The 25,764-nt window shown below is 40.6% G+C and overlaps 1 pseudogene across 1 annotated transcript; it reads right to left on the bottom strand.

Annotated features, from left to right (window-relative positions):
- Positions 1 to 503: 503 nt before the first annotated feature.
- On the bottom strand, positions 504 to 20,304 carry LOC143324309 (uncharacterized; annotated as a pseudogene). The gene is made up of 12 exons (XR_013077457.1): positions 19,737 to 20,304; positions 19,097 to 19,205; positions 16,566 to 16,838; positions 13,521 to 13,683; positions 13,130 to 13,196; positions 11,832 to 12,084; positions 9,938 to 10,062; positions 9,277 to 9,464; positions 5,826 to 5,934; positions 5,436 to 5,603; positions 5,146 to 5,287; positions 504 to 1,579 (listed from the first exon to the last, which is right to left on the bottom strand). The product of XR_013077457.1 is annotated as an uncharacterized LOC143324309 (transcript).
- Between the last annotated feature and the right edge of the window lie 5,460 nt (positions 20,305 to 25,764).

Raw genomic sequence — 25,764 nt, 5'->3', positions numbered from 1 at the left:
TTTCCACCCTTTAAGCAGGATGTTTTTCAAAAATAAGTCTTCAGAGTTGAATAACAGATAAATGACTTGTTAATGAACATGGATGCCGTCACACTGATTTATAAGCAACAACTGTCTGAAATGCACACTCAACAATGAAAATCATTACTGATTATATTCATTGTTCCACCATTCATTTCTGCTATTTTATATTTCTATTTAATTCTAGTATTTCTGTGTTCTATCTATTTGCAACATTCTTTATTTTATTCATCTGTATTTCATTTATTTGTTAGACTTCTGGAGATATGCACCTAAGAATTTCACTGTACGTGGTACTGTGTTCAATGTGACAAATAAAATTTGGTTTGACTTTACTGGAATGACCTGAGCATGGGTGGCACATTATGGCCACAGGGGGGCACTCCACTCCTACAAATCCTAGAACATCACACCCTTAGCCTGACATGGAGATTCAGTTCCAACTCAAAGCTTACACTAACATCGGAAAGGAAACAAGAGGGTGAGACAGCTGATTACATATTTTTAATGGGGTACAAAAGTGAAATCACAATAACTAAATCCGAAGCTTTAAGCTACACCAAACAACAAATAGGACAAGACAATTTACTGCAAATGTTTATTAAACACACAAAGCACACTGGAATACATTGATGAATAAAATAAGCTCACCAGAGAAACAGATTCTGTTGTGAAAGCTTGACTCTAATGAGCTAACAGGAAAATGCTTCTGTCTATAAAAATGTAATTAAAAAGTTTTTGTTGTTGTTGTATAACACAAGGACACTGGTCAGTTGTGTTTTCCAGAAGCAAATTAAAGAATTTGTATGATGATTTGAGATTTGGGCTGTCTGTCCAGGATAGCTGTTTTTGATGATTCTGATTCTGATATTGATGTTTGAAATTAAAGCTGCTAAATGTAATGTGAATAGTGTCATGTGAGAAACTCCAGCTCCAAATTTTACTGTTTTGATTCAGCCCCGCTGCTCTCATCAGCCGAGCTTCCAGCAGGAAGCTGGTTTCAGCAAAAAACTCTAAAAGTCGACTGTACTGTGTCTGCTCAACAGCAAAAAAACAGACACAGACTAGCTGCTGAACATAGCTGAGCATTTAGCAGAGCCATACATTTCACTCAGGAATAGTGAAAATTAAACTTATGACAATCTGATGTTGAAACTGAAACCAGACATTAGTATTAACTCAATGAAACTACACAGATAAAGAAATCGTAACATTCTAATCCATAAAAAGAGCTGAATGCAAAGAAGTGGGAGGACATGGGATAGATAGATAGATAGATACATATGTGTGTGTGTGTGTGTGTGTGTGTGTGTTTGACATGGTTGACTGTGTCAGCCATGCAGGTGTATCACTCAGGCTGTTTTTGCTAGTTTGTTAAACAGACTTAAATAATATGCATTTGATCTTGTGCATTCTCTCCCTGCTTTCTATATTTCCTTGGTGGAAGTGCTGGGAATACAATGAGACTTGGAAGGAGAAGTTTCTTCGAAAACGTCATCCTCCATGCCTTCTTCTATGGGCTTCATTTTTGAGGAACTCTTGGTGTCAGGTGATTTTTCTGAAAATAAAATATATATATATATATATTTATATATATCACAACTGAATCAATTATGTGTTTTCATTATATAACTTGAAATGTATTTTTGCTCATAGGCACTTAGGGATGAATAAATGGATCGTCCTGGCTGAACAACCGACAGAAGTGGTCACATGCAAACAATTCACACTAGAGGAGGTTATTATCAAATGTGCATCCATAAACCCCCACACCCCAACGCAAGACAAGTGGATGAACAGATGCTATGCAACCAGAAAAAGACCTGTGAATGTGTTTCCATTACCACCAACAGTTGCTACATTACAACTCTAAGAGCCCTTCTGCAGAATAGAAACAGAGCTGCTCTTCTGGACTAAAAGCATTCTGAAGAGCAACACTCCACTACAGGAGCTTTTAGTGTGTATTGAGGCTAGAACAGATACAAATATTTGGTTTTACAGAATGTCTCCTCCTAATGCATGTGATACTTTCACTCTGTTTTGGAGAATATGCATGAGTGATATTGCTTAGGTTCAACAAATATGGGTTGCTGAAGGAAGAAGTGGATATTATTAGATAAGTGATGCCAAAGTTGATAGTCTGTGCCAATATGGAATTAAAATATTTAGTTTTTTCAAGAAACTGTAATAATGTCACAATAAAATGCTTGAGACAGCTTTAACAATGAGAGATGCTAAATCCATGTAGTGAAAGTCAAGATACTCCAATTACTGATCAAGTAAATATGACTGAAAATACCTTATTGCATACATTCACTCTATGTACATGTAGACTGATCCAGTTTAATCGACTACTTCACAATTTAGTGTTGCTCTTCCATAAAGTTGCAGGACTCACAAGTGGCAGGATAATGCAACATAATACCATCGTTTGTTAGAACTCTCTGTCTGGTAAATGTTCACATCTTTCAAACTCCACTATTCTAGTTTGGAGACAATACATTTGTGTTAGACATGTACGGGTGTGATGAATATTCGAGTATCTGAGAACCACTAGCATGGCTTTAGACTGGTTTCTGCTCACGTCTAGTGGTTTAACATCCCACCTTGCTGCAGTTATGTGTGGATGTACACAGGAACCCGTGACATCACAGGGTTCACTGGGTAGGATTACAGAAGAAACAAAGCACACTCTCTGACCACACCCAAACACACCCATCAGCGATTCTGACTGTGGACAGAGGTTTGAAACTTTCAACCAGACAGGACAGGGAAACACTGCTTGTCAATCTGGTGTCAGTGAAACTCTTATAAATTAAACAAAGATATCAGATGTTAAAAAGACCAAGCAGGTTAGAGTAATGCTTTGGTTACAGAGTGAAGTGAAAATATAATCAGGATAGTCAGTCTTGGTTGGGGTTGAGGTAGTGATGGTGCGGTGAAATAAAAGAGGTGTTCTTACAGCCTATATCAGAGAATGGCTCAATCTGAGTGAGTAGTCACAGCTGGAGGAGGGACAGGAGGAAGAATATCAGAGAAAAACTGACATAAGTTTTAAAAAAGCATGCAGCCTGTCAGAAAACGGGCCACAGATATGAGGACATGTGCAAAAAAGCTATGACTTTGTATACAGAATGAAGCAGCAGATGAGACTTATGTAGACAGCTTTCTGATGACGAGTAATTTCAGTTAATTCCTTTGCTTTGATATCAAACACCAGCTGACAAAAGGACCAGATATTCCATTCTGAATGTTGTTGAAGCAGTTAGGTAAAAACAATATGTTATTGTTTAGAAAATTGAATAAAAGCACTTGAAAAATCTAACTGTGGTTGAGTTAGCTTTGGTTTAGCAAATGAACATCATTATGCCATTTAACCTGTGGTGTGTCTATTCCTAATTACAGCACAGGTTATACGAGGAGCAAACCCTGGGCTAAGGACAATATACCATATTAACTGGTTATAATTATTGGTGGCTTGATTCCAAGGTGACATCGATCATGGACAACTCATCCCAGCCCCTGCATGAGACGGTGGGGGGGCTTAAGCAGCTCCTTCAGTAGCAGACTGCTGCATCCACTCTATAAGAAGGAACGCTACTGCAGGTCCTTCATCCCATCAGCTGTCAGACTGCATAACTCCAGCATCATGTAATGTAGCACTGTGTTGATGCTATCTTTGCCCAATTCCACATCATAAACCTACTGTTTTTGTTGTTGTTTTTTTCATATACATAACTCAATTTTTAGTCAATACCCTGTATACTTTTTTATCTGGACCGTTTGTGCCAGTTTGCTGTTTTTGCTTTTTTTATTACTTGTTGGCTGTAATGACTTAATTTCCCCGGTGTGGGATCAATATAGTCTTATCTTATCTTATCTTTGTGTTGCTCACACCTTTATCAGATAATTTATAGTACATTCTTCATAAATAATATATATTTTGCTGACGAGTAGACCCTGCCTCTCCTCAGGCATTTAGCCAACAGTGAAGTTAAGTAACTGTATAAAATTCCAAGACAAAACCAGTTAAAGATTAAGATTAAAAAGCCTCTGTCAGGTGCAAGCATACACCTCATCATTCAAGCAAAAAATCAGGAAACACTGGCCACATTTTTCATTGACTTTTCACCTACATTCCATAATTCTGATATATCAATATCAGAAAGTTCAAAAATAAAAGCTTGTATTCAAATCATGGCCATTCCAGCACGTCCTGCACAAACAAGTAAAGGACGGTCCCCAAGAAGGCCAGGCAAAAAACAGAAAGGGGAAGAAAATTGCCTGCACTACAACAGCAACACAGTCATGTTATACTTACCACTCTGCTGCTCTGTTCCACTGTTATACAGTCATTACTGAAACTTAACTTTTCACATTAAAAGCTGATGAGGAAAGCGAGGATCATGCCCACTGATACACTGATAAACTTTTAATGTGAAATACCTATGTAGGAAGTGCTGAGTTTCAGTGACAGTAGCTTAACACTGATCTAGTTACAGCAAAGTAGTAACGAGTGGAAAAGGGACTGAAAACAGTATTCGCGTTAAAAAGAGAAAGTGAGAGTCATGAGTAAAAAATGACTGTTTTTATGCTGATGTAATAAGTGCTGTGGAAATGGACATTATATGTACTGAATTTATCAAGACAACAGGTAAACATGGAGGAAGTTTTAAGGTTGCATTAACCAGGGGACAGGGGAAATAAGGGATAAAGGCCTGTTTCTAATGTCGACCTGTTCCAGATAAAGACTTCCCTTCCATTGGGGCATGGTTATATTTTGTAGGTATTTGATTCCTGAAGTTTAGTAATCAGTTTTGGTTGATTAGGACGGGAGCAGTGTAATTTCCATTGTTTTATCGATGAATAAATTGAATCTTTGAGGAAATAGTCACATTTATCATATCATCAGAAGAAAATCTTAAATTCTCCACATATTGTACTGACTGTAATAGCTTTAAAAGTCGACTTGTATTACTATGAACATATTAGAATTTTGAGGTTAGGGTTTGGAAATCAAATTGGAATAATATCCCATAAACTGGTGCTCTGCTATAAGACACTCATGATTACAATAGCCTTGAAATACATTCAAACATCTTGGTGAGTGATAATGTGACTTACGGAGTGATGATCCAGCTGATCCTCCTCGTAGGATCTGGTTAAGGACATCATCAGTGTCGCTGGTGCTTGCCATGCTGTTCCTCATCTGCATCATAGACAGCTGAGAGCACAGGCTGGGCTGACGGTCCATCTTCTTCACAGCCTGAAACACATCAGCCCCCAACATCATCATCTTCTACACCATCAGTACAATAATCCTGTCAAACAATATAATGTTGATGCTTGACTACTTCCTGTGTTTGTGCGACTTAAACATTTTCATTATAATCTCACAGCAGAGCTGGACTCACCTTGTCACTGAGTGTGGGGTCGTTCAAAGAGTACAGTTTATTGGTGATGTCTTTGCCAATGAGGTACCTGAACACCTCATTGAGGAAAGTATCTGACTCCAGAAAGTAGGTGAGCCTCTCTCGAGACCAACACAGAAATTTACAGTTCTCCTCTGCCATGATGGTCACCTGTCAATCAAACACAATTTTTCAAGAAATTAGTATTGTATGATCTGTTCATGAAACAGAACCTTCATTCATTTAACCACTGCAGACATTGGGACTGATAACAAGAGTGGAGTTAACATGACAGGTCAGCCATTGTTTATATTTTTAGAAATGTTTCATCTTTGAGGTAAGTGATTGCATGAATTGAGTTTGTTCATTTCTTTTATCTGATTTTCTTATTACCTGGAACTTCTCTCCTCTGTGCATCTCAGTGGACCTGAACTCCGGAGAATCAATGAATGAATTGGTGTAGATGTTGTGGAGGAAGTGGCCTCGGTATGATACCTTCATCCTGTCACAGAGAAACTTCAAAGTCACATCTCTTAAAATGATTCATTGATTCAGTGATTTTAAACCTTAACTCTTGTGTTAAAAAAGTGGCAGCCACTTGATTGGTGAAGCCAAAGGAGGAAGTCCTTTGAAAGCATAGCTCCTCAGATGGCCAATTATTGTTCAGAATTACTCAAACTGTTGAAAATTCACTCTCGAAACGGTTTAAAAAGTTCACTCCCAAAATTTCCTTCTTACCTCTGAGTCCAACATTAACTGTCAAGATAATTCAATAAATTCAAAATTTAGTCCCCAGATTTCCCAGAAGTCATTCTCAACATTATTCAGATTCAAATGATTCCAATTTCAAATTTAAATGAAGGAAAAAGTCACAAGTTTATCATAAAATTATTCAAATGTCCGAAACTCCTAAAATTACTGACAAAATTATTGAGAAGATTAATTGAATTGACAGATTTTTCAAGGCTATTATGTATTAGATCATATAAACCTACATGTATGCTTGAAGACTGATATCCAAACTGATATATTTTAGATTAAATCAGCCAGTAGTCATTGTTTTGTGCTTATATTCATTATTCTAAATTCAATATATGTTGTGCAAGCATATTCTAAAAAGATAATTTTAAAGATATACACTCCCTAATGTTAGGTCATTTTCACCATCAGTGTTTTAAACTCAGCTGAACTTTGAGTTTCAAGAAGTCAAGTTATATAAGAGACAATATGGGGATTTGAGGGCATCATAAGGAGCTATGACTTACTCAAAAAGTGTATTTCCAATGTTCTGGTGTGGTGGCAGCATTTAGACCATGGAACAAAAATATTTCCTTTAGACAATTTTTCTTTTGACAATTAAAATTCTGTTTATTGTCTCATTGATTAACTGACTAGTCCTTTCAGACCAAACCATGATATTAAACTCAGTCATAAAAGAAGATGGCATCAGGATATGCTGCTCTGAGGAACTGTTTATTCTGAAGATATATTTCATGAAACTGATCCACACAACAAGGACCACTGTAGACAAGGACAGAGGACCTGCTGGACTTGACAACAATTTGAGGCATCATTGTGGATCTCTTCCCTTTGACACATTTATATGGTGATGATGAGTTGAATTATTTTAAGCATTGTTTTATCTTGCTGACTTGAGTAGACCCTAATATTAATATCAGTCATAAAAACAAAGATACTTCCATTTCAGTGAAAACTTTACACAGAATCCATTCCAGTTAGGTTTATGTCAGCACAGCATTTATCATTTCTATAATATGTGTAATGGGTTGATTTAGGATCCAGTTGTGGGACTGACTTTCTGGATGGCAAAGGAGCCAATGAACGAGGGTGCAATCTTCCTGGACTCCACCTGGAGAGGAAGGTCCCAGGCGGAAAGCAACATCCTCTGACCCTCTTGGTGTGCCTGGGTGCAACAATGATTGACGGCGGTCATGTAGCGACCAACAGAGTGGAGGAGTGAAGCTCTAGTATGGAACCAGGTGCGGTGGCGGTGGCAGTTGAAGGCTTGGATGGAGGGACAGGAGACCTCCTCCCCCAGGATGTCACGGTATGACTTGACATGGTGGATATGTTCCTCTCGGGACTGGGAGAAGATGAGGATGTCGTCCAAAACAAACACAATGCACACATGCACATAAAACCGGGTTGTCTCTTCCATATGGATTACTGCAGCTGCAGGAGTCTTCTTGCCAAATTCAAAGGAAATATTGACATTTGCAACAAAAGGAAACACATTACACTCAGTTTCTTCACAAAAAAAACTGTTGAGTGCATCTCATTGGACAAGCTCTAATTACCAGAAATCTACTGTATTCATTCATGTTGTTGCTTTTTTTAAATTTTTTTTCCGAGAAGATGAGGACGTCATCCAAGTAGACACAAAATGGTTCAACATCTCTCCGAGAGTCCCATTCTTCTTACCCATGGATGCTCCAGCAGGCAAAGATGAAGGGTGCATGATTCCGGCTGCCAGAGAGGCATTTTTGTAGGTCTCCATGGCTTCTCTTTATGGGGCTGACAGCAAGTACAGGTGTCCGTTGGGTGGGGACTGGCTGCAGGGTGATGGCGCAGTCATAAGGGTAATGAGGAGGCATAGAGGTAGCCTTTGCTTTGCTGAAGACCTCCTTGTAGTCATGGTATTCTGGCAGAACTGCTGACAGGTCAGGAACGAAGCTTGGAGTGGAAGAACGCTACGTGGCTGTGGCTTGTTTGAGGCAGACCTGGTGACATGAAGCACTCCATCCCAGGATGGCCCCCATAGTCCAGTCAATGTGGGGGTTGTGACAGCATAATCATGGGTACTCCAGGATGAGAGGGATGTGAGATGTGGAACTGGATGGTCTCATGGTGGTCAGCAGGACATGGACAGGTGTAGTCTGGTGGGTGACAGCTAACAAGCGAGCTCCCCATCCATGATGCTGGAATTGGCCTATGAGTCTATGAAAGCAGCCAGAGTGTGAGAGCCTTCCAGGAGGAGGAACTTGGACTGGAACAGTGGTCGTTATGGGGAAGAGGACTGAGCGGAGGTGTCTGCCTTTGCCCTGCCGTTTGTTGGGCATCAGCAGACAAAATGGCTGGCCTGGCCACAATACAGGCAGAGATTGGCTTGGTAATGCCTCTGCTGCTCCTTGGACTCCCCGCTGGGCGGTTCCCCATAGGCGAGGCCTCCCCGTCATGTGATTGATGGTGAAGGCTACCTTAACTTTCTCAGAGGCGAAGGGGTGGGGCTGCAGAGCAAAGAGGATGGAGCAAGAAATCAGGAAGGTGCTGAAGGTCTCCAGATCTCCAGCGTAGCATTCAGGAGTCCCCACTCGGTGTTCACAGACAGGTGGAGATGGAATGGTTGGTGGTGACTGGACTGGAGGTGAACCCGGAACCACCGGTTGGGTCTGGATCTATGCAGCTAATGCAGCTAGCCTCTCCTCTTGAGCATCAGAGCGTCGGGTTACTGGAGGGCACCCTCAATCCTCTCAAAGCGATTCTGTGGTGAGATGGAGCCTAATGGGTCCATGACTGGCCAGACGTACTGTAATGGATTGGTTTAGGACCCAGTTGCAGCACCACCAGTACATGGTGTTGCTTGGAGCCCCCGGCCACATCTGAATGTGAGATGTGCGATCAGATGAGTGGGCAGATGGGTGTGGCTCACAGGGGAGTGACAGTGGAAAAGTACTGACAGCACAGGTGAACAGATGAGAAGACACGACAGCACATACAGTACTGTGACCAATATGAATTAATCACTGAGATTTATCCATTATAAGGAGGTGAACACAAGAGAACAGCAACTGCACCCAGAACCAATCAAAGAGCTTAAACATACTTTCCTTTGATGAGAATGCTGAGGCGTTCGTCCACAGAGGTCTTGTCCTCAGCAGCATAGGGCTGGCCTTTCTTCAGTGTCTGGATGGTGCAGAACTGTCCCGTGAGCCTCTGGAACAAGGCCTCCTGCACATGGAGGGGCTCAAACATCCGCTTGTAGACTGACCGCAGCTCTCTATCGATCTTAATCTGCCAGAGCAGAGCCAGAGTCATAACTCATTTTTCAAATGAAAATTTAATTTAAAAAAAAGCAAAAAGCAAGCAAAGTTCATGAACGCCGCTGTGGTCTATGTGAAAACACATTCAAAGAGTTTGTGAAATGGTGAAGGAGCAGTTGCTGAGGAGGACAAGTCTCCTGTCTCATTATGAAAGTCTTGGTCTGATTCTGTCAGCTCACTGGAGTTCCCTTACTTATACAAAATCCCCCGGAGGGACCCATGGATTTTATCTGCATCTTGTTACCATAAAGCAGGACCAAACCCAGGAGGATATGCTGCTTCCTGCCTGAGACAGCAATGAAAACCTCAACACTGATCACAGGCATAAAAACACTGTCCCCCCAACACCAGGATCCACTATTTCAATTTGGTGAAACACTCATGTGACCTGAATGTAAAGTGACTGCTTGAATGTGAATGAGAACATGCAGATGTACAACTCACCGGCCTGCGCTTGTACAGGAGGAAAAACAAGTGCATGAAATTGACCACCAGAAATACCACATTCCAGACCATCACATCCAGGTTGCATCTGTACAGAGTTGCCCATGCAATGAAGAGACCACATCCTGTCAGGTTTAAACACACGGAAGAAAGTGCATTTAGAGTCTGAATGTTAATACTTGATTCAAAAGTCTAAGTTTCACATTTCTGACGACACCATGTACTGTATAGCTCTGTGGTTTCAATTCCCAGAGCCTCATGTATTGCACTGTGGGTTATTATGGCTTGCTAATCCTAATTTAGAATGCAAAACTACAAATATGGGTGACCAAAACAAAAAATAAAGATGCAATCCAGTATAGAACATTGAAATGAAATAAAATCTAATAAAATTTCTTAGAAACAACAAGAGAAAACTGTGAACATAATTGTGACTAGAGATGAAAATGTGTAAATGATTTAGAAATCATCAAGATTACTTTTCACAATAAAGGGCACACATTAAAAGGCAATGAAGTAAAAAACAAGCTGTACACTGACAGAAAAACCAATCCAACTTTAGTTTGAGACATCATGAGTAAAAGGGACAAATGCAAAAGCTTCTGTTTGTTTTCAGATCAGTGGCACCAGATTTGTCACTAAAATGCACAATTATAATCACATTACTACCCTTATTCCTAAAAAGTTGGGACATGTGTGTAAAATATAAATAAAAAAAGAAGAAAAAGAATGCAATCATTTGCAAACAATCTGTGTTTACCGACAACAGCTTTAGAAAGTGTTCCTGAGCTCATGTAGTAATATCCTTTACACAATCATGTGTTCACAGAGTGGTGAACCTCGCTTGTGAATGACTGAGCCTTTCCAGGATGCCCCTTTCATATCCAATCATGATACTATCACCTGTTACCAATGAACCTGTTTACCCGTGGAATGTTCCGAACAGGTGTTTTTGGAGCATTCCACGACTCTCCCAATCTTTTGTTGCTCCTGTCCCAACTTGTTTGAAACGTGCTGCTGCATCAAGTTCAGAAAAATCACATATTTACAAAAAACAATGAAGCTGATGAAGTAAAACATTAAATATATTGTCTTGGTACTATTTTCAATTGAGTATATTAAGATTCACAAATGATTCCATTCTGCTGTATTTATGTTTCACACAAATCCCAACTTTTTTGGAATCAGGGTTTATTGTGTTGTTGACTTTAAAGTTGTAAATCTTAAACATACAGGCTGTAAAAATACTCAGCTTCAGCTAAGAAAATGTATTTATTCATTATAATAAAGTGTTAACTTCCTTGTCCAAATAATTAATATTATGTTATACTATATTATGAGCCATCTAGGCTTTGATAATAAAACCCCCAAGATGTTTTCGAAGTTACCTCACAAGATTAAGTACTGTAGCTCCATTAGTTTCCTCTTCCATTTTCCTCTGTTTCTTTTTCTCTGTTAAACCCTCTGAGACTGGTTTATGCAAGAGGGAAATCTAAATAAATGAAATGTCAAAACTGCAACCACACTACCCAAGCTACTTCCTGTCTGCACTCTCCTTCCAAGCAGAAGATAAACATGTTGGAAGTGGTTTTTCCATTCGCCATTCTCCCCCTCTTTTTTATCTGTTATTGGCCGAGCCTTTTCAGGCTTCAGCTCTGTTGAAAAGATTCCTCTTTGTGCATGACAGCTTTAAAAAAATCTGTGTCCCCATTCTAAACAAAACTCAACCAAATCCTCAGCAAGCTGTTGTAGTAACAGATGCTTTGACACACATGACACTTCTGATCAGAGTAATGATCTGTTGAGGCTGTGATAAATTTAGCATCCTCCGATATTCTCAGCTACAGTTTTATCACCACAGGAATGCCATCAGCAGGGGGCGCTGTGTACAGACCTGTCACCAGGAGGAGGCGTAGCAGGATCATGTGCAGGCCCAGTGTGGTGGGGATGACCAGGCCCAACAGCAGGGACAGGTTTCCCAGATGGAAGAGGAGGTGGTGGGCTTGCTCCCACTCCTGGCATGAGGTGGCGTTGGGTTCCACAGCCAGGATTGCTGGAGTGGCCGAGGGGAAGGAGGGCAGCGTGGTGAGGAGGAGGGGGGGCAGCTCTGGAGTAGAGGACATCCTGCAGCAGGGTCACCTTCAAGACTAGGGCAAGGTTGGAGAAAATGTGAGTAGAGGATGATGAACTGCTCAGGGCATATTAGGTCGTCACAGCTGTTTTCCTCTCATTGTTGAAAACATCTTCTTTCTTATTTGTTTGTTTTGTGTATCTGTTTATCAGTTATGATTGTATTAGAGAGAGGGGATGACATGCAGCAAAGGACCCAGGCTGGGATGGAACCTGCACCGCTGCTACCATGCCGCCCACCCATTAGGACAGTCCTTTGAGCAATGTATATTTCTGTCTTATGTGACTTCAAGCTGCATTCATTGATTTTTTTGGGCCAACAACATAACAAGGTGAAAGCAACACCAGACACACTGTCCCCTTCTGAAGTTATTATGGTAAACATGCTGGCAACAGTTGCATATTTACATATCCAGCAGCACCATTAGCATTCATTTGTAGTGTGTGTGTGTGTGTGTGTGTGTGTGTGTGCGCGCACCCGATGAACATCAGTCTAATATTCACTCCTTCTCCTTTGAGCTCTGGCTTTGTCTCAAATACTATCTGACTGTTTAGTGGCACATGTATTGGTCCATGTTGTTCACCAGCTGGTTGCTGGTGATGAAAACTGTGTGGAACAGAAAGAACTGGACATCCTCCCTATGTCCCATCTCGAGAGTTATTATTAGCATTCCAGGAAAGTTACCCACTATCCTTGCAGTCACACCATATGAATACCTAAATCAACATTTTTTTTTTTTTATTATGATGCATAATTGTAGAGGTTTTGTTGCTACAGCACAGAGCTTCCTCACTGAAAACAGCTGCTAAGAGCAGGAAACTGAGGGCCAGAAAACCAAAAAATGAGTGAAAAGAGGCTAAAAAGCTCTGAGGAACTGCAGAGTTGGTGAGAACTATTTTATGTAAAGCTATTTGTGTGTTGTTGTTGTTGTTGTTGTTGTTGTTGTTTGGCTTACATGCACATAAAACCGGGTTGCCTCTTCCATATGGATTACTGCAGCTATGGGAGTCTTCTTGTGTGTTTTATCTGACTAACGTTGCAGATACAAAAACAGAACATACAGGCTCCTATTGGCCTGCGCAGGAGAGCGCCTCTCCAGATTGTTGCCTCTATCTGTTCTAGATTTGCCTTTGAAGAAGGAATTCCTGGGTTCACACAATAATAATAATAATAATAATAACAATAATAATAATAATAATAATAATAATAATAATAATCCAATTTAGCTGAAAACAAAACAAAACACATTTGTAGTTGGCAACTCTACTCGACATAATATTCGTCCGTTCTATCAGCTAAGTTTTCTCAGTGCATGGCTGATGTGCTCCAGCAGCACACATGCAAAAATAGAAGTGGGGACACACACGCAGCCTCTTGACTGAGAGATTTCTCACAAGTCCAACTTTGAGACTGTTCGTCAAATTACGGAGAGGAAAACGGATCTTAACTTACGGTTCAGCGGAAAGTCAGTCCGTTGAGCAGAGCAGAGAAAAGAGGAGGAAGGATTTCTGTGGAAGGCTGGAGACACTTCTGGTGACTGAGGGCTGGAGCCGCACACTGAGGGCTGCGTCGAGCGCGTCGCACATTCCTCACAGTCCACACAGCTGACAGGAGACTAAAATGGGCAAGAAGAGCAGAGCCCGCTTCTGCAGTGACTGACAACTCCTACAGGGGGCGACAGAGCACCGACTAACCGCGTTACCGGCTGAGTGGAGAGAACTCCACGGCCAGGAAGCATTTTTGTCTAAGTTTATTAGAATAAATATCAGTTATTTCCGTATATGATAACAATGTTGATGATGATGATGATATATATATGATGAATATAATATATATACATATATATGTATGTGTGTGTGTGTGTGTGTGTGTGTGTATGTATATATATATACTAAATTAGTGACTTATCTAATATCTGTGTGAGAATAATACATTTATTTTAAACACACCTCAAAAATAAACTCAGCAAATATTTGGTTACGTTGTATGTAAACCAAACACTTCATGCAAAAATCTGCTCATACATAACATATACACATTCTACTATTTTGTAATTATTGTATTTTGATAGCAACAGACCTTTGGTGTAAGGGTTTGATGAATGTGTATTATTTTGACAAAATAAACCTACCTCAAGACCACTTACTGATCCATCTCCATGACAACTGAGCAAACTCCATCCAGTAGTTGAAAGGTCAATTTACTGTATGTGACACAGATGTGACTTCTGGTACTGACAGTCAAACTAGCAAAAATCTACACAGTAAAATCAAGGACCATTTATTTCTATAGTACAATACAGACAATCAGGCCGTTTACATACACATTTACATTCACAACAGGTACTGATGTATTCTATCAATACTACATATTAAATAGAGTTAAGACATCTGCAGCCATCTCTTTATTTTGCTGTCTATATTCACAATGTACGTATACATCCAAGTAAGTAGCTTTTAACTGAAGTCTGAATGAATGCTCCTCTATAAGCAAAGTTGATAAGCACAGCTGCTTGCCACAATCGTAAGTGTCATGAGCCTAAACCCAACACACATTTACAAACTCTCCTCACTTTTATTCACTACTTTTCTGCAAATGCGTACAAGATGAGTTAAAGAGTCACGTCAGAAGATGAATCAGCTCCTCATTCAAAGTGCTGAGTAACTGTGTGATGTTTGCATTTATGTTGAAAATTAGACAGAGGTGGGAAAACGGCAAAATGGCAAGATGCATGTCTGCTGAGGGAGTTATCTTCTATGTCAATATATACTGAAAACCACCGACAGTCAAATAACTACCATAATAAGTTGTTATAAGTTGTTTTTTCTCTTAAAATTGCCAAGAAGGTTGCCTGACTGTATGCTACTGCCCAGTACTAAACAGCAACTTTCAGTAAGGACAGATGCTACTATCATTTCAGCTTTACAGAAAGACCAATGAAAGGGAACCAAGTCCGCTGCAGATCTGCCTTATAAACATCAATCACAATCACAAAAATTTCCATCTCAAAATGACAACATTATAGGAAAATGGCTGGGTTAACACACTGTGACGTGTTTGATTGTACCGAAGTGACAAAGCTCTTGCTGAAGGTCTGTTGAGCCAACAAGGGGTAGAAACCAGCAGTTATTTTTTTACTACAGGACAGCACACAAGCTTGTCTAATATGCAGTCAAGAGCAGCTGTTCAACACTTGGAAGATTTGTAGTTGAGTACAACCCTAATAACGAGTCACCAAATGATTCATCAAACCACCAGCTTAATGGAAAAGTTCAACATTTTGGAAAATATATGCATTCTCTGTCCTTCTGAGAGTAAGATGGCAAATAACAGCTGGTCACAGTGACTGCGCACCATGAGTGTATAAGAAGAGGAGGGTACCATGTCCCATGCTGGCATCCCTGTCACTTCAATAAGGGCATGATGACAGCATGTGTATTAGAAACTTCCTCTGCTTGAGCTGTCTAACTTCCTGTTGGTTCCTCACACACACGAATGACATGAAAATAACTTACAATACAGCATCTTCTGGCATTTCAAATTTTATTGGGTGAAATTCATTGGATGAGTCATTTCAGGGTCTTTGTGATGCTCAGACAAAGTGCATTCACAGCGCCACAGCTGTTCCTCGTGTAGTAACTGAGTATGGGAAATAATCTGTTTCTGTCAGTGTGCATCATTTGCCTCATAGCTCAGCACTATTACTGAGGGCCTGCTGTGCACAGCATTGTGAAGTGCTGTCAAGGTGATTTTGGCAGGTTTTGCATCATCATGCCTATACAGAGTGACTATGCTCACAGACCGAACATGGCAACCTGTGTTATAGCCAGACACAGCGCACAGAAATACTGAGTGGATGGATTAACTGTTGTTAGTCAAGAATAGTTTCAGCACTAACTGCTCCTAAAAATCACAAATTTCTGTTTATGTATTAAACAAATGAGAAATAGCTCAAGTGTCCCCAAAATGTTGAACTCTTCCTTTAAAGCCAACCTTGAACTTTGTTTGACCCCTTAATGTTGGATGTTTGCCTAACTTCACCTCGACTTGCTACCTCAAACTGCCGGTCAAAAATCTACCCTCTGACAGTATGAGCAACATCAACGCTGTTAGCGGACCACCATAAAGTAGCTAATGGATGTCTTAGGCTGTCTATCAGTCACATGACGCCAGACTTGTATGTTGTAGCAGTCTCTCAAGAGTATCATGTCTTTAAGTGGAGCTGTGTGGGTGTGTGAGTGTGTGTGCGTGTTTGTGTGTGTGTGGGCACATGTGTATTTATCACGTTGTGGGGACATAAATCTGTTTACATCGTCACATTGTGGGGATTCGCTTTACTTATGGGCATAAAGTAAATAATTAAATTCTAGGGTGAAGATTTGGGTTAAGGTTAGGCTAAGTCTCCAGGAAATGAATGTAAGTCTATGTAATATCCCCAAAAGTGATGTGAACTTAACGTGTGTGTGTGTGTTTGCACACACACAAGTGTGTTCAGGCCGTCCTTTCACCCTGCACTGGCACTTGCAGGAAGACATCTGTTTTCTCTAATTCGGTCCCTGGTATGTGACAGTAACTTGGTAAGCGGAGATCATAGCGGTGCCTGGACCTGTTGAAAGCCTTGTCATTAAGGGAGTACAGCTTTTCTGCAATGTCATTGCGCACCACCAGGGCAAAGATCTTGGCTATGTAGCGATGCTTAGCAAAAAGCAGATAGAGTTTCTTCCTCCTCCAGGCCACGTATTGGCAGGGGTTATCAGCACGCAGGGTCACCTGTGGAAGTGAAAGAATAAATGACAGAGATGACGCTGAAAGGAAACAAACTGGCACTCATACATGTCACTTCAGAGATTATTTCAGTTTATTACAGCTTGGATTGAATTTTGTAGTTTTGCCCAAGTAATTGCTGAGATCTGGGAACCACGGGACAAAACTGAGAAGCTGAGACCCAAGTTGTGATAAACTAGAATCTTTCTTGGATGAGGTGAGATGAAATCCAACCCAAGGGAAAATGTAAGACAAATAAGGCTTCATGCTATTTTTAATAGTCAAATAATTTATCAAAGTGACCAACAATACTAATGCTCATTAGCCAACAACTGGATTTGTTCCCAGAATTAACTGTACTCATAACCTAATTTGTTGGTAAATGATGTCACACGTATGGATTCAGGATAAGAGCCTTTACTGATCTCCAAAGGGAACATTCTGGTACATTTGGAGACAGGACCCACTGCTGATATATATAGATTGGTTTATTGGTTTATTGATATATAATATACACTTCTTCAATAATTACACTCAGTGTTGGGGGTAACAGTACACGTAACAGCCTTACGTACTTAAATTATGAAATAAACGTAATTGTAATACTGAGGAAATGTACAGGGGTTATTCTTTTATAATGTAATTAAAACGGTTACATTACTTATTACATTTTAACATGGTAACTAGTACTCTCAAACATGTTACATTTCAAAAGTAACCTCCCCAACACTCATAATACTGGCCTTAAAATAAATTAAGTGTTGTTCTATATTTTTCGTATTGTCATCAAATCCCATACGACCCAAGCCAACAATGTGTTAGTCCATCACTTTCTGACTTCCCCACCCTGCCTGTGGTACTCAGCTCCAAGCCCATTGGTTCCTTCTGAAAATTTTTAAAAACAGTTCAGAAAAATATGATTTCATTATTAAAAAGGTTCAGTAATTCCACTGTAGATTCTATCAAACGGGAGGAAATAGTGCATTTGTTGGGTTTTATTTTCAGAGGCAGATTAGTCCATATTTGGTGATCTACTGAATATTTTGGGCAGCGGGATGGCATATGTGGGATTGAGTCAAAATAAACTAGTGTGTGCATTCATGGTGATGAAGGAACATGTCAGCCAGTGAAACAGTGTGGCTCACTGATGTGATCATTTTTGGACAACACACCTTTTTACAGACATTTTGTCTTGTCGTAACAGGCAAAGCACAAGTTAAACACTGACCATCAACACATTCTCACTCCCAACTCGTCACATATGGACATTTGGACCCCTTTTGCACTTTTTGAGGCTCTGGGTACCCCTTGTGCACTGTTTTTCAATGTGCAGGGTAGTCTGCTAGACTTCCATAGACAGGCCATTCTCACTCCCAAAGCATCCAAATATTTTAGAATGAGCAAGAAAAATGTGCCTTTGGAGGAAAGTGGAGTGGTTGGATTGGTCAAACAGGGGACTTTCACTCAGGAGACTGGGGTTTATGTCCTGTGTGAAACCAAAAAGCGTTTGATTTCATATGTAACTTAATGTGCACAGTAATGTATGTAACTAACGTACATGTTTGAAGCCAAACCAATGATCTTTTCCTAAACCTAAACAAGCAATCTTGTTGCCTGAACCTAATCAAAATATGACTGTTTCACAACATTTACCAGATTTATTATTGTTCTGAGCAAGTTTGCATTTGAAAGTCTAACCAGGGATTGTTCATTCATTATTTCCAGCTTGACCATGGAGCCCTGCACATTGAAAATTTCACTAAAGGGTTACCCAAGGCCTTAAAAAGTGAGGCCAAGGGGGTCTTGACCAAGTGTCCATATGTGAAATGCTGGGAGTGAGAATGTGTAGTCATAATATTAATAATTAATAATATTAACATGGCTTAACTCTAGTAAGTGCCCCAGTGACCCTCAGTTCACAAAACCAGGACCCTGAAAGTGGCTAAACTAAATAGAAGGCAACTGTCATTAATGTTACTTTTGACAATTTAGCTCTGCTGTGGAGCAAAAAAAATCTATCAAGGTCTTTGGCACTGAGAAATGAGACATATCAGGCTTTGGATAGAAACACAATAATAGTTTTTAGGATGAATTCATTGTTAGTTTGGCACTTTTCATGAGAATCAATAAGTCAAGAATAATACAAACGTGGTGAGTGAGCCTCATCCTTTAACTGCACTTAAAGTTGAAACATTCTTGTTTAATATTCCTGACTTACTGATGCCAGATATGTTTTTTGCACATGCACATGAGTTAAAATGAACCTGGAACACTCCCTCCTCTGATGGTCTGAGAGAGTCCCACTCAGGTGAATCCAAAAACTGGAAAGGGTAGATGTAATGCAGAAACTCTCCATTAACTGTCACACGGATTCTGTAGAAGAATGGATGGAAATGTTGATGTTATTAATCCACTTCGTAATGGGCAAGTCAACAAAAATTAAACACTGTGTGACAGCAGTGCCTGCAGCAGCTGAGGGAAAACACCTGCTGTGACATCACAAGAGTGTGCGTGTACATGTGTGTGTGTGTGTGTGTGTGTGTGTGTGTGTGTGTGTGTGTGTGTGCGGACCCATTTGACCTTGCTTAACAATAGAAAATAAAACAAGCATAAGTTATTTTGCATGCAACAGCAAGGATTTATTTTTTTTTTTTCAATAAAACGAACTTTTCAATATTTTTATTTTGTTGAACGCCATTTCACAAAATATCGACCCTTGGTCAACTGACACCCTCAAATCCAAAGTTGTAATTTCAAATATTTAGCCGAATTGACAGGATGTGGCAAAATGTCATACTGTGTTAATTTTTGTATTCTTGTTTAACATTTTACACTTAAACAAACCATTTAGCAGATCTGTAAATGCAGTTTGGTGTAAGACGCTATCAGAGGAGCTGCGCTCACCTGCCAGACAGGAGCACTGACAGTTTATCAATCGCGGTTTTTCCTTCTATGGCGAAGCAGTGGTCCTTGTCTATGGTGTGGATGTCTCCGTCACAGCAGGCCACTATCTTCCCAAAATGTGTGAGCGACACTCCCAGTTTTTTGAACATGCAGTTGTAAAGTTCCTGGAACTCCTTTTCGAATGTGACGCTCCTCAGCCTGTAGGCGACGTGCAGGACTTGTCCGAAAGACACCCCGAAGAGAGCCAAAATCCACAGCAAAGAGTCCGTAGTGCAGGGGTCCGACCATGCCCATATTATGGTGCAGAAGAAGCCCAGAGTCAGGAAGGTAAACATGTAGAGGAGTCCATAAAAACCGCTGCCGCCCATGAAGCCGAAGAAAAGGAATATATTGGCGAGGTGGAACACGGAGCCCTCGGAGCCGTCCCTCCATGCCTCACACAGCGGGTACACTGGCTCTGTCTGCTCCACCGTGAAGTTCAGAGCTTCGAAGTCCGGAGGCTCCATGTCTGCGGAAAGTGAATGCAACTACTAGCACATTTCACACAAAACCATCCCGGGTCTGCGAGAGCCCGTGGAGGCTCCGAACAGCACTGCAAACACACACAGGCAACATGTCAATCAAGTGTCAACACCTGCCTGTGCGCAGAGGACTCAGCTGTGATGTGACCGGAAACAGTGGCAGCAGGAAAAGAAACGCACGCGGAGTTTATTAGATGAGAGAAAACGCGGTCAGATGGAGATCGAGCGGAATGGAGCCACCTCGTTTACTATGAGGACAGCTCTACTGAACAAAGGCAGGGTCGACGAGGAGCTGCAAACATGATTTATTATTGGGATCATGAAATAAGCCAATGAGTCAGATTTAACGCTGAAATAAATACATCTTACATTATAATCTAATTTAATAAATGATACATTGTTAGAGCTAAGCTGCTCTAGCAGTGGTCCATATTTACCCAGACATATTTAAATTACTTTTTAATTTCAAGTATGTCCACTGTGGCAGTGCCGTGCAGCTGTTATGCAAGAAAAAAAATGTGACAAACATAGATATTAAATAAAGATTCAAACTAAATTTTGCCCTCGATTCACGATATCCATTCCTGACAGACTACATGTAATCTGTGTGTCCATAAATGCTTTGAATTGTTCTTATTGGGGGAGCATTTTTGGGCATGTGTTGTATTTGAATTGCTCCAGATCCCACTCCAAATGCATGCAGCCTGCTTACATTCACCAGCTGGTAGTACAGTCTGTTTTAGATTGAGCATTGGTTCTATGACTTCAGACAGAGGTGAAATGTTTGTGGGGCTCTACAAACAACAAGCAAAATTGCACGGCTTTTATTACTATATTTCATTTCCCATGTGGCGTGGCTTGATACACCAATGATCTCCCCAAAACAGAAGTGGGCCTGTTGGTACTCATGTCTCTCTTATTCGAAACATGAAATGGTGAATGTGATGTAGAGTGGAGAAAAATAAAAATACAATAAATTAATAGTAAGCAGGATACGTGGCAATGTGAGAGAACATCTGAGTAAGAGAGAGGGAGAGTCATGAGAGTGAATGATCTCTGCGGACCAGAATAGCAGCAAACCTCCCGACATGTGCCTGGTCGCTACATTACAAATCCTACTATGGCAAAGGGATGACCCGCCCCACTCTGCTTCTGATTGGCTATTAGGTAGGTCAAGGTGACTTTGACTATTTGCTAGATGGGAGAGAGTGAATGTGGATGATATACTGTATCTGGGTCAGCAGAGACAGACCAAGAACCTCCGGGTGTATTTCACATCAGAAGGAATGGTGGGCTAATGGTGAAGGAAGCAAAAGGACTGAGGGCCACCACATGCCACTTCTGGAGCTATTTTTACTGGGCATGAGAGAACATGATATAATTGCTGTGTGTGTGTGTGTGTGTGTGTGTGTGTGTGTGTGTTTGCTCGCACAGATGCATGTGTCTGAGGACATGTTTGCATATATATTTGACAACACACAAGGCTCATATAAAAGTATGGCATATATATCAGAAGACACCTGACACCAGCTATTTTAGAGCAGATGGGCAGTGTGTGTGTGTGTGTGTGTGTGTGTGTGTGTGTGTGTGTGTGTGTGTGTGTGTGTGTGAGACTGTCTGCACATGTATGAAAGTATGTGTATATGTGCATAGCTGCTTTTAAGTCTGGGTATACAGCCTGAGAGTAAGTGAGCATCCAGGGGTTAAGGCTATATGCTCACTGCTGTTGGGAAGCAGATGTGTCCAATCACACACCACCTTCCCCATGACACACTCCTGAGAGACAAACAGAATTAATTAATGTCCTTCAGAAGATGAGGTTTAGTGTTATCTGCCAGTGCTATCTTATTTTTAGCTGCCCCTAGATAGAACACTAACTCTATTGGCAGGGAGGCAGTTGCAGGGATCCATTCTGGTGCCAGAAGGTCTCATGTTCCATCTCACAAATGACAGCTATCAGTGTGTGTTGAACTGTCCTGAACAACACACTAAAACCTGATTGGGTTGTTCTCAGCTCTCCGTTACTGCCAGCATTGGAACACGTGTTTCAGTGAAAAAGCTCTGATGAACTCACTGTGCGTTCTTGTGTGTAACATCCAGTAGGGACAGGGAAGACTGTGGCCCCCACTTTTTGAAATCCAGGTTCTGTCCCCCATACTTTTTTTTAATCCAACTAAAATGCATGGTTGCTCTCTCCCATCTGAAATTCAAATGTTTGGTCTTTTTGATTAGCCTACTACCTTGGTGTACATCACCGGGTCACCATTGTGCTTGTTTTAAAGTGATTTGATGGAAAACTCTGCCCAGTTTATGTAGCACCTTTGTATGCCAGCTAACAATCAAGTGAGCACCCTCTCGCACTGTCACACAGACAGTGGTAATGTTACTGGTAGAGTTTTCAATGAAGTTGCAAATGATATAGAGGAAACTGCCAAGAGGAATTACACATCAAGTCAAATGAAAGGCAATAGCAGTGCATGCAGAAACCATAATTACTGTTGTACTTCAGCTGCAACAGTTGATTAGTACTACATGAGTCAGAAAAGTATAACGGTATGGTACAGTCAGTGTACACCAGAATATCATATGATTATGGAATTACATTGTGTGTTTTAATATTGAGATACAGGTTTATGGGTTAAGCATGCAGAGAGTATAACAGCTTTTTTTCCTGATGTATATTTATCACTATTCTGAATGAATGACATAAGCATAGCCATCTTAATAATAATTTGTTTCTTTGAAGTAAGTGGGAATATGATATGTGTCTCCACCACTTTTCAAACTAATGCTACTCTCTTGTGTGCAATACCTGCCCAACACCAGATGGACAACAACAAAGTTAGAGACCAGTGAACATAGTGGAGTATCTATGGACTTGAACTGGAAACAGTGTGCTAAGATCCAGCTGCCAAAACTTTTGAACATATCTGCCTTTTGGGCCTATAGACCATGAGTCCAGCTTCTCAAGATTGCATTTTTTTTATTGGGCCTGAGGGATCAAAATCAGATAATACAAAGACATGTATGTATGTAATATGTATTCCCTGATTTACTGCCGTTTCTCCTGTAAGGAGTGTTTATGGGAAAAGTTCTGTTTGGGGTCATTGGTGTTATGCGATTGGAAATTTGAACTGTGTTCACAACCCCAAAATGGCCTGACAGCTCAATGCTGTTCCTTGACCTTACAAGCATTTCGCGGCTAAGTAGGCACAAATTTCTCTTAAGGAGTTTGTGGAGAGCAAACCAGAGTGAACAGGAGGGGAAATATCTGAAATATGTGAAACTTGTCAAGTATACATGATTTAAAGTACAACATACATAAGCACCATCAGTCTTTCACACACAAATCCCACCAGACACATTGTCAGTATGTCTGCTGATGTGTTTTTCAATTATGAATTACTATGATGTCTCCACATGGAGACAACAGCACGGTTAAGAATTGGTTAATGACAGGACACTACGTACAACTGCTTTGGTAACATTAGGGATGATAACTGCTGTTTTAAGATTTACATATTATTGTTTTCTTCTGGGCTGAAAAAAAGTAGATTACAGATTTAACCAGTTTAGTTTGGAGGTAAACTCAGTTTGTCCACCAAGTAAAGAGGTTCAGCTCATCTGAATAAATTGTTGGCTCCAAGATGTTTTTGTTCACTTGCTCATTAACTGACATACAGGACAGAAATTCCTCCAGGCCTGCTCTGATTTAACCTGGTCTTCTCTCCCTGTAATAGATTCCCACTTCTGGCATGCCAGTGAGACGCACTCCTGCCTGGAAGTCAGCGCACCACAGCTGGGCTGTCCAGTCCACAGATGTGCTTTGTACCTTGTTAGAGGAACAGAGACTTACAGAGAGCTACAGTACAGAGAAAGCATCAAATACAGAGTGGCTGAGGAGGGACTTTAGGTGGGCTTGAGGCGTGGGCAGACATAATGTGAGGGTGAGAGCAGAGAGTAGGAGGGAGCTGAAAGGAAAGTGGTAGTGGGCAACCCATTTGTCTGCCTTTAAAGGCATTTTGATAATGTTAGGAAAAACCAAACATTTCAGGATAAGTGCACAGAAATAGGATGTTTGCCATATGATGTGAGAGTAATATCAGAGAATTTCTTCAGCCTTTTCACCCTTGACCAACCCCATTAAACATCCATCAAGTGGTATGATAGCTGCACCGATGAGGAGAATAGAATCGCAGTTACTCTTCATGACAATCAAGAGAGCCTGTGTTGTCTCCTCAAACACAGAGAGGAAATTATTGTCACCCTCACTCTGCCCATCAGCAGGGTATAGCAGTGTTGGTTATGTGTGTTCAAGTCTTTATAACAGACAAAATGAAAGAAGAGCACAGATGATGGGTTCAACCCCAACAAAAGAGAATATGGAAAGCAGATTCACCCTCCTTTTATCCTACCCACATAATGAGAGAAGAGCAGACAGGAAATTTATACCTGTCCTTTTCTTCCGGGTATACCCTAGAGATATCTATTCTTTCAGGGAACAAAGATTTTCTCTACTCTAAAAACCAGGGTAGAAGAGTAACAGAGTTACATGGATGTCTTCAGATGTGCTCCTGAAACCACGAAGATGATAGAAGCTGCATTTAAGAGCTGTCATATATGTCTAAGTACTCCATGAAACAAACAGACATTGAACTACCATACTATTCTGAGAAAATTACAAATAAACTGTCATGATCTGGTTTGTTTGGTTTTCTTATTTCCTGTTTTATGTTGAAGGTTTACCTTATGTGTCACATTTTGCTTTACTTCCTGTGTTTTCCCACCTGTGTGACTATCCGATTGTTTTCACTTGTGCCTCATTAGTTCTCCCTCCCTGTGTATTTAAGTCCGTGTGTTCCCCTTAATCTTCGGTTCAGTTCATACATATTGTGTCAAGGTTTCCAGTCTGTCTGTGAGTCTTTCCTTAGATATCCTGTGTGTTTGCACTTTTGCTTTGTTGTTTTTTTCCCCCAGACCTACCTTGTTTTTTGATATTTGGCCTCCCTTTTCATTGGATTTTGTTTGCCTTATGGACTCCTTGCTTTGCTTTTGACCATCACCAGCCTCATCCTCCCATAAGCCTTTGTTTGGTTGCCTTTTTTCTTAATACATTTATTGAACTGCACCAGCTCCACCTTTGTTAGTCTGCATTTCGGTTCAATCCCTGTTTCTCTGTGATACAATTTCAATATAAACAAGTTAGACTAGGGCTAGCTATAGACTGAACATGTTTGACATGAGTTTCAACATTACCAGATAAAACTGTTAGGGGCTCCAGGCAAATATTTGCTGCAGGGTCCTATTAAACTACAGTGTGTCTGTGTAATGTGTATGTACCGTGTTGCCTCAGTTATGTCCAGTGCAACCAGTACTCTTATGCTGTGGTTACACTTTTGTAGTGATCTGAAGCAAAATTCTCTAACAAATTTGCAATAAATCAAATTACCAAAGCCAAATGTCAAGCAGTGAACCTGAGTGTTTTGCGGTCCATCAGGGTCTTGGGG

The sequence above is a fragment of the Chaetodon auriga genome, chromosome 8 (assembly GCF_051107435.1).
Source record: "Chaetodon auriga isolate fChaAug3 chromosome 8, fChaAug3.hap1, whole genome shotgun sequence".
Taxonomy (NCBI): domain Eukaryota; kingdom Metazoa; phylum Chordata; class Actinopteri; order Chaetodontiformes; family Chaetodontidae; genus Chaetodon; species Chaetodon auriga.
Note: the sequence above shows the minus strand (reverse complement) of the source record. Positions and strands in the feature narration are given on the sequence as shown.